Below are 9,303 nucleotides of genomic sequence, written 5' to 3'. Positions count from 1 at the left end.
TGTTTACTGATTTCCCATTAGGGATGATATAGGGAGCCTTGAGCTATTGTATAGTAAAGGGGGAGATGTTGTGTTAGCATTTATTAGTGCTTACTTGGAGCTTGGAACAAGTGCTGGGCTGTAAAAGGGAAGTTTAAGTGCTTGGTTTGAGAGTTTGACTAGTTCTAAGGGAAAAATTGAAAAGCAGACTTCGTGGAGTGCAAAACCAAGCAAATGCGGGTTTTAAGGCAGAGAGATGAAAGAGCTAAGAATTAGCCCTAAATGGCCAAAAAATAACAAGTTGCTGGGCTGTGACCACTCCTCCAGGGAGAGATAGGCTGCCCAAAGCTCCCCATCCTCACTGGTGAACAGAGAAACTTCCTCCTATCCAAGTAAGGATATGGGCAACACAGGAACTTATACCACAGTCCTGAATTCAGCAAAACCTGAAGACTGGACTAGACTAGCTTAGAAAAGGTGGGAAACAAGAGTATTTTTTTTTCTTTTTTGGCAGAGAAACAAGAAAATTCACAAAAACACTTTAAATGCTTATATCAGGCTAGCTCACATTAGTGTGTAGCCTACAACAGTTAAACAACACAAAAATGACTTTAAAACAACTTATAAAGTGCTAACAGCAAAAAAAAAAATGTTTTTTTGTATGCAGCAAGGAATTTTTAAAGCTCAGAGTAGCTAGAAATCGCTTTTCGGTGAACCTAGCAGTCGCAGGAGAAAATACAGATAAAAATATACTTAAATCTGTTGAAAGTCACTCTTTTTCCGCTCTGCTGCTTGTAGTACTCTGCAAGACACAATGAGGAGCTTGGCTGAGTATTATACAAGCAAAAAAAAACGTGCAAATGTGGGTTTTAAGGCAGAGAGATGAAAGAGCTAATAATTAGCCCAAAACGGACAATAAATAAGTTGCTGGGCTGTGACCACTCCTCCAGGGACAGATAGGCTGCTCAAAGCTCCCCACTCTCACTGGTGAACAGAGAAACTTCCTCCTATCCAAGTAAGGATATGGGCAACACAGGCACTTATACCACAGTCCTGAATTCAGCAAAACCTGAAGACTGGACTAGACTAGCTTAGAAAAGGTGGGAAACAAGAGTATTTTTTTTTTCTTTTTTGGCAGAGAAACAAGAAAATTCACAAAAACACTTTAAATGCTTATATCAGGCTAGCTCACATTAGTGTGTAGCCTATAACAGTTAAACAGCACAAAAAATTACTTTAAAACGACTTATAAAGTGCTAACAGTAAAGAAACAGTTTTTAATATGCAGCAAGGAGTTTTTAAAACTCAGAGTAGCTAGAAATCGCTTTTCGGCGAACCTAGCAGTCGCAGGAGAAAATGCAGAGAAAAATATACTTAAATCTGTTAAAAGTTACTCTTTTTCCACTCTGCTGCTTGTAGTACTCTGCAGGACACTACAAGGAGCTTGGCTGAGTATTCCTATTATGCAAGAAACCTAGAATGTCCAGACATCTCACACATCCACGTAAACACCATGTTTATAAAACAACATGCAACCTTTCCAAGTTTAAACCAGAAATGTTCATTACTACCCTATCATCTATTAAATAGAACTTTCTAAAAACCCTACCCTTAAATGATGCTGTAAATTAATTTAATACAACTTTCCTGAGTATACTGAATAGGCTTGCATGTTCTAGAAGGAAGAGACTAAAAACAAATGATGCAATTTGGCTGTACAAAAAGAGTAGAATGCTAATGCAGGATAGAGAAAAAGCATGGAAAGAATGGAAGACAAAAATATACTATAATAACTTTCAGAATAATAGTAAATGAACCCTAAAAAGTCTGGACAGCCACTAAAGAAATCTTGCATTCCAGCTATAAATTCAACCCTAAGCCTTCTTCCAATAACTCATCACTCAAAATTGTAATACAGTTCATCTCTTATTTCATAGATAGCTTAGCACCTCGAACCAAGGATTCCTCATCATCTAATCATAACCTCACCCAGCAGCCATGTATTACCACATCAACTTTCACCTTCAAACCTATGCCCACAACCTATATAAACCTTCTCTTAAATAAACTCAAACCATGCTCAACTTCAGCTGATGACACCCCAAGTGAGTACCTTAAAACAGCAGCTGATAGCATTTCATAGCCTGTCTTATCCTTATAACTAGGTCAATCTAGGAATTCCATATTCCCTCTCCCTGGAAAAAGTCACATGTTATCCCTTTGTACAAAGGAAGAAATTCAACAGATATTATTAACTTTAGACCTATAGCAATCTTAACTGCCCTCTCCAAAATACTTGAAAAATGTATTCAAAAACAATTACTAAACTACCTTCTGCAGGAAGAACTCTTATCCCCCTACAAATCATGGCTTCCATCCTTCCCATAGTACTAATATCACACCTCTAACCTATATAGATACTTTCAATAAAGCTAGAGATAATGGCAGACTAGTCCCCTCTTTATTTCTAGAATTGTCTAAAGCTTTCGGTATAGTTTGTCACAGCAAACTTCTGCTTTGAATATCTTCATTAGGTCTCTCTCAGCCCACCCTTCTATGGTTTAAAAGCTACCTATCCAATAGGTATCATTCAGTAAAATGGCACTCTACCCTCACTCCATACCTTCCAGTCAACACCAGTGTACCACAAGGCTCTATCCTTGGTCCCCTTCTCTTAAACATTCTCACCAATTCCCTCCACAAATCCACACAACAGGCTACCCTAATACAGTACTCAGATGACTCTACACTCATTTGTACATCTGACAACATGGCACACCTCCAAAAAATTCTCAGGAAGCTTTGCCAGAAACTGAAACTTGGCTTTGTAACTCACAACTCATGTTCAACCCTAAAAAAGAAAAACAAACTACTACGTACTTTTTTCCCCAAATCCCTCTCCCATGAAAAAACAAAAATTAAAGCCCTCTCGCTTGATAACACAACCACTGGAGTCACTTCTTATAGCAAATTATTAGGGATGACAGTGGACGATAATGTTAAATTGAACTCGAATATACAGAAACTACATAAGAAAAACTCATCAAAGGCTAGGGATGCTTTCTATGGCCAAAACATTTCTCACTGGTGTAACTAAAGCTACTCTTACCACTACTTATCACTTCCCCATGCTTCTTTATGGTGTTCTCATCCTTACTAACCTTCAGGCATGACAAAAATCAAAAACGGAACAACAAAATTCCTAAATATGCAGCAAATACCCTTTTCAGAACCCACCATGGTACAGCACTGAAAAGTTTGAATTGGTTAGGACTACCCCATCAACTAACATAAACACAGCTTCTTACCATCTATAAAATTATTCAGAATCCATCTACTTGCCCAGCACTAAATAACATCCTACACAACATCTGCTTGTCCAGCACTAAGTAACATTCTACACAACGATGTACCCAGTCAGTCATTATGATAGAATTACCAAAATATCCTGTTTGTCCACAAACTTATTAAATCTGCTGGGCATTGTCTGTACCCATAACATGTTGCTAAGGCCAGGAACTCCTTATTTCTATCCATAAGGTCAATACCCTCCATCTCATCCTTCAAAACCATTCTGAAAGACTTCCTAGCCAAAAGCTGCCTGTTCTTGCTCAACACCATGATAAACAATACATATAATTTCTAATTTGGTGTAATTATTTAAATTGTAGGTATTTTTGTATTATTATTTTTAAAGACTGTAAAATTATTGTTTTGAAAATGTTTTGTAATATTTTGGAGAGTTTTTCCCTGGGCTTCCAATGAAAATGGGCTCCTACCCAGTTGGACTTTCCCAGTAATCAAATGTCAGTAAATAAATAATCATTACAAGTGAATTTGCTGTATACTTTATGTTATTTTTTTTCCTTTTTTCTGTTATTGGAAATATGAGGTTATGATGGTGTAGTGATGTAACTAGTTTTCACTTGTTAAGAGATTATTCAAGCTGTGTTGTTACTGATTATATATTTTGAAGTTTTCTTATATTTATTAATAAACTTTATTTTGGCTTGAAAAGAAAAAAAACGTATTGCAGGTGAAATGGTAATATTCTAAATTGTCCATAGGTGTACATTTCACTTATGCCTGAATGCGTATACTGTGATGGGCTAACACTGCATTTTGCCCAGCAGACATCACTATAGGCTTTGACTCCTTTGTGATCCAGAATAGAATTCCATCCATCCATCTACAACCCCTTTTTTCCCCAGCTGTTGCACTAAAGGTTGTGGTGTCACTAAAACAGTAACAATCATCTAGAGCCAAAGGTTTGGTGGCAAGTCCTGCTGCAGTAATTCTTCCACACCACACACTTACACACACACACTCACACCTATGGCCAATTTTGAATATCCAGTCCACCGACTGCATGTCTTTGGAATGTTGGAGGAAACTGGAGCACCTGGAAGAAACCCATGCAAACACAGGGATGACATGCAGACTCCACACAGAAGGCACCCAAGCTGAGAATTGAACAGGGTATCCTCTTGCTGTGAGGTGACAATGTTATCCACTGTGCTTTAAATGGGTAATAAAAAATAAATTAATGTTTATAATGCTTGGGGTTGGGTGCATTTTGGTTTTGAGAAACAGTAAATGAAGGATGGTTCTCTTTAACAGGAGATTTCTGATTTGTTTTTCCCTTCTCATGGCTATTCTTCAATTTTTTAAGTCTTTTGTTAGCATATAACCCTCCTAATTCAGTGTCCAGTTGCTTGAAGATGAATCATAGAATGCAGTACTGTCTTCACCTGATACAATGCTGCTTTATGAAATGACTGGTCAAGGTCAAAACTTGTGAATGCTTATTATTTATTTGTTTATTTGCTGACTGGGTAGATCCTGTTGTACACTGTCCATTGGAGAAGAGCTTTACATAATGACAAACGGATTACATAATTTCTCCAACTGATTTCATAGAAAGGTGTTTTATTCCAAAAAAAACTTGATAGCTTTCATACCACAGCATCAAACCGATTTCATCAAAGCTGTTAAAAACATTCTCAACTTCACTTTAAAAACTAATAATCATGTGATCAGCAATAGCCAATAAAAATCAACAAGTAAAATTAGCATTGTGAAGACAAGAGGAGGAATTCCTTTGCTTCTTAGACTTTTATTTTATCCTTCAGTACCTTTTCAGGATCTTTTTGCGACTTTGTTAGATTACATAATTTGCAATACAGAGGTACATGCATAATTTAAGGTGCAGTTGGGTTTCTTCCAGGACTTGCCACCAAACCATTTCAAATCCAACTGGCTATGCCCTTGCTCTAATCCTGACTGACTTCAGTACCCAACTCTCTTTACAGCTCTCTCCATTACTTCTCTACTTGTCTCTACTACTTGTATCGCTCATCCTCTGTAGCTCACCTTATATCCACTTAGATATTACTTTTCCTATAACGTCTCTTCTCTTTACTCAATACACCTCTGCATCCTGTCATCTACCCTCTCACTTAAACCTACACATTGCTCCCTGCTGTATAATTCCATTTCTTAAAACTGGTGCCCTGGCACAAATGTATTATCATAACTGTTAATACTATATAGTATAGACCTCTGTGTGTGCTACCTCTTTCTTTTCAAAATTACTACTCCTGCTTTTGCTAATAATATGGGATTAGGAATCTACACAGTATTTTAAGTATTTTACATTTCTGTAAAAATGATGTAATTTAAGAACTGTACATTTGTACATTGTACACAAAATGCTTCTGTATTGTTAATATCCTATATTCAAATAGTTCTTTGATCCTTATAAGTTGTATCTTACAGTGATGTATTTTATGTAATGTACCAGTATATAGTGGAGCTTTTCTCCTCGGGCCTCTGCTGAAAATGGACATGTATCCAGCCAGACTAGCCCGGTTAACAAATGTAAAATAAAAAAAAAAATAAATAAAATATGCTTTTAGCAATACACCATCTGTTTCTGTATAGCTAATACACTGAGGGAAAGCTGTCTTAAGATGATCTATTGCTGAACAAAATTACTTAAAAGATAATGGTGTCAGGGTGGTGTACAGCATTTTGTGCTGGCATGTCTGAAATACTGGATGGTTGTCAGACAGATTTCATGATTGAAATACAAAAGTAAGCAGTCAGTATAATAGTACAGAACCTTTAAACACGTTTTAAGGGAGCCTAGGAAGGTATTAGGTTATTTGATAAAAATAAACAAACATGCCTTGGTAAGATGTTCTCTACAGGGAATTTCAAAGTTCCTTTCATGGCATTTGTTTGCTGCATGGAAGAACCCTCCCTTGCTACCGCAGTACCGCTCTTTGTGAAATCTGAGAAGTCAGTATTGTAGTGATATACAGACAGTAAAAGTTAAACAACAGAAGAATAGCAGTTTCATTGTGTTGCTACTTATCACTAGGGAATTTACCAGTTCGAGGTTCCAGGTCTGAAGTGTATGATTGTTGGGTATATGCTGGTGCAAGGCTGAAGATGGCAAAGTTACATGCATTTTAGTAAAGGGTACTAGTCAAAGAGGTGACTTTTTAAAATGGAGAGGGACTGAGTTTTAAGATGTACTTGTTTGGTATGTTAATTCAATGGGGTTATCCATGTATCCATCACTGATGTATGTACAATATATTACATTCTTTTAAGTACCTGGCCTCCTGCTGCTGTAATTTTATTTTATAACATTTTTTGTAGAAATGTTTCTCACCACAGTAACTTAAAAGTAATATTTTAAGGAGTCAAATGTCTGTTGTTTGCCAGGGACATGTCCTGATGTTTTTTTGAGTCTGTTTGGCATTAATGATAGCCAAACATATGCATTTCTTTCCTGTTCTGTTATTCTGCAGAAATGTTTAGTTTTTGACTACTTATTTTTATTATTTTAGCTGGAGGTTTACAAGGTATGTGCCTGGTCTGTTTTTCCATGTGTGACACTGAATTTGCAAAGGGCATGCGGATTGTGATTGCTGTATCAGTGTGTGTATGTGTGCATGCATGGAGGCCCATGAGACTCTCTCTCTCTCTCTCTCTCTCTATATATATATATATATATCTACAGAAGACCACTTTCCTGTTTCATCACAGCAGATGTATGATGCTTTGTTGCAATGGATCATTGTTCACCAAAATGTAGTTAAGTAGCACATTGCTACTGCAGTTATGAGGATAAGAAAGTTTATTCTTTTCTCTACTGTTGTGAGATGTCTGAGTTAGAATATTTTGAGATGTGGGGGAATGGATATGCAAATCAGCTTGTCTTCCTGCAAAAACATTATTTTATTCTGGATTCAGTTGTCTAATTTTGCTATGCAGTGAGGTTACAGAATGGTGGGGTAAGAATATTTTCACATATCTGTAGTGCTGTATGATCTCAGAGTTAGTATATTTAGAAATGTAGGAGGGTGGTTCATATAGACATAGGTTAAGTAAAGTATGTAGATACATATGTAAAATATTTAAGGGACGTGCAAACCTTGTTATGGAATTAAAACAGCTGGTTTTAGCAGTGTTAACAAAACATTTGCATACAAGCAAGGAAATTACAGTACAAGGAAAAATTAATTTAAATATTGGATAGCAATCATATGTCCTGAAGGATTTTAAAGAAACCATTAAGAAGCCCTCTGTTGTGTTTCATGTTTTGTACTTGAATTGAGAATATATAAGCTTTGGTACACTAGGACATTAACAGAAACGAAGGAGAAATTATAGTAAATTTACAAGGTGCTTCGAGAAAAGCAACTGAATTCTCATCTTATGTTAAAGTGATTTCTCACATTATTTATAAAATCAATTTTGTGTGAAATTTGAATTTTCTGTGGTAGATTATTCCAAATCTAGAAACCACATTGTCAGACTACAGTAATTCTGATCTGCGGCTGTGCAATGGAATGTACCCCACAGGTGTGAGCTGGACAGCAGAGCATTTACTAGGTAACAAGTCAATTGAGCTGGTGAGTCTGGGTTGTCCTGTGGCAAGATAAGGATTAATTTCTAACCAATGAATAGCCTTTATGGACATGTAGTGATTGGGCATGTTTAGGTGACTAGCTGTTAATTTTCTTACTGTATTACAGACTTGCTTCAACCTTTATAGCTGGTATCTTGGATGCTTGTGAACTTACTGACAACATATAATACAGCAGGCCGTAACTTAAGTCTAGCTGTAGAGAAATAAGCATGAACAGTCAAAAAAGGCTTTGACTATAAAATCAGGACAAATTTAATCAACAGAACTGCCTTGTTAATGGCATATGATGGAATATCACCAGCATGAGAAGAGAAGGGCAACAAAGCAGAAGTCTGAGATATATATATATATATATATATATATATATATATATATATATATATATATATATATATATATATATATATATATAAGCAAATGTACTTCCCTTATAGAGGGCAACAACACCAGATGTTTTTAAGATTTGGGGAAAATAGGTTTCCCAAATGGAATTATTGATAAGGGTGGTGACAGGACAGGCAGCAGCTTTTGTAGAAAGTTTCATAAAAAGGTATTCAGGAGGAAGCTATCAACATTAGGAGAGTTAGGTATTACTTTGGTAAAGAGATTAAAAATTAGCAAGAAATTATGGCTGAGAAGTGGAAAATATGTCTCAGGTAACAGACTGTTTAGATCACCTGCAGTTGTAGTAGAGATGATTTTAGACTGGGCCTCCTTCAAGAAGCAGCTGGCAAATTTATTTGCTATTTTATAGATGGTTATATCAGGTGAGATGTAAGGCTGGGAGGCATATCAGGCCATATCATCTTGTGCTAAAATATTTGTAGGCAGTTTCCATTTGTAGTCTGTTGAGTGCACTAGAATTTCATTTTGCTGTCTGGGTACATGGTAATAACTTTATGTTATGATTTTGTCTGTACTGTATTTGGTAGCTGTTATATTTATTTTGATGGCATGTCTTCCTAGCATGATCTTATTGGATCCTTTTAATTCCATGTCAGAGATACTCCAATCCAATGTTTTACCTTGGTTTTCTTTGTTCTGATAGGTGCTATGCTGCTCAGGATAGTTCATAAGTTGTTGCTAAAGATTTTGACAGAAGTATTGTGAGTAAGATATGTAAGAGACGTCAAATTAATGTGCATAAGAACAGATATAAATGTTGAGAGATGGAAACTTTTTGAGTTCCTAGACATTTTAAAGGAATACTCTGTTGGTTTTACTTTGTGACAATATTGTAAAGACAGAGCAGTGAGCAGTCTTACTGGCAAACTTAACACCAGGAAATGAGGAAAAGCCAGCATAATGGTTAAGGTGTTTACTTCACAGACACAAGGTAAAAAGTTTGATTCTCACCTTTGGAAGTGTGTTGACTAAGC

The sequence above is a fragment of the Protopterus annectens genome, chromosome 1.part2 (assembly GCF_019279795.1).
Source record: "Protopterus annectens isolate FY-2018-M chromosome 1.part2, PAN1.0, whole genome shotgun sequence".
NCBI lineage: Eukaryota > Metazoa > Chordata > Ceratodontiformes > Protopteridae > Protopterus > Protopterus annectens.
Note: the sequence above shows the minus strand (reverse complement) of the source record.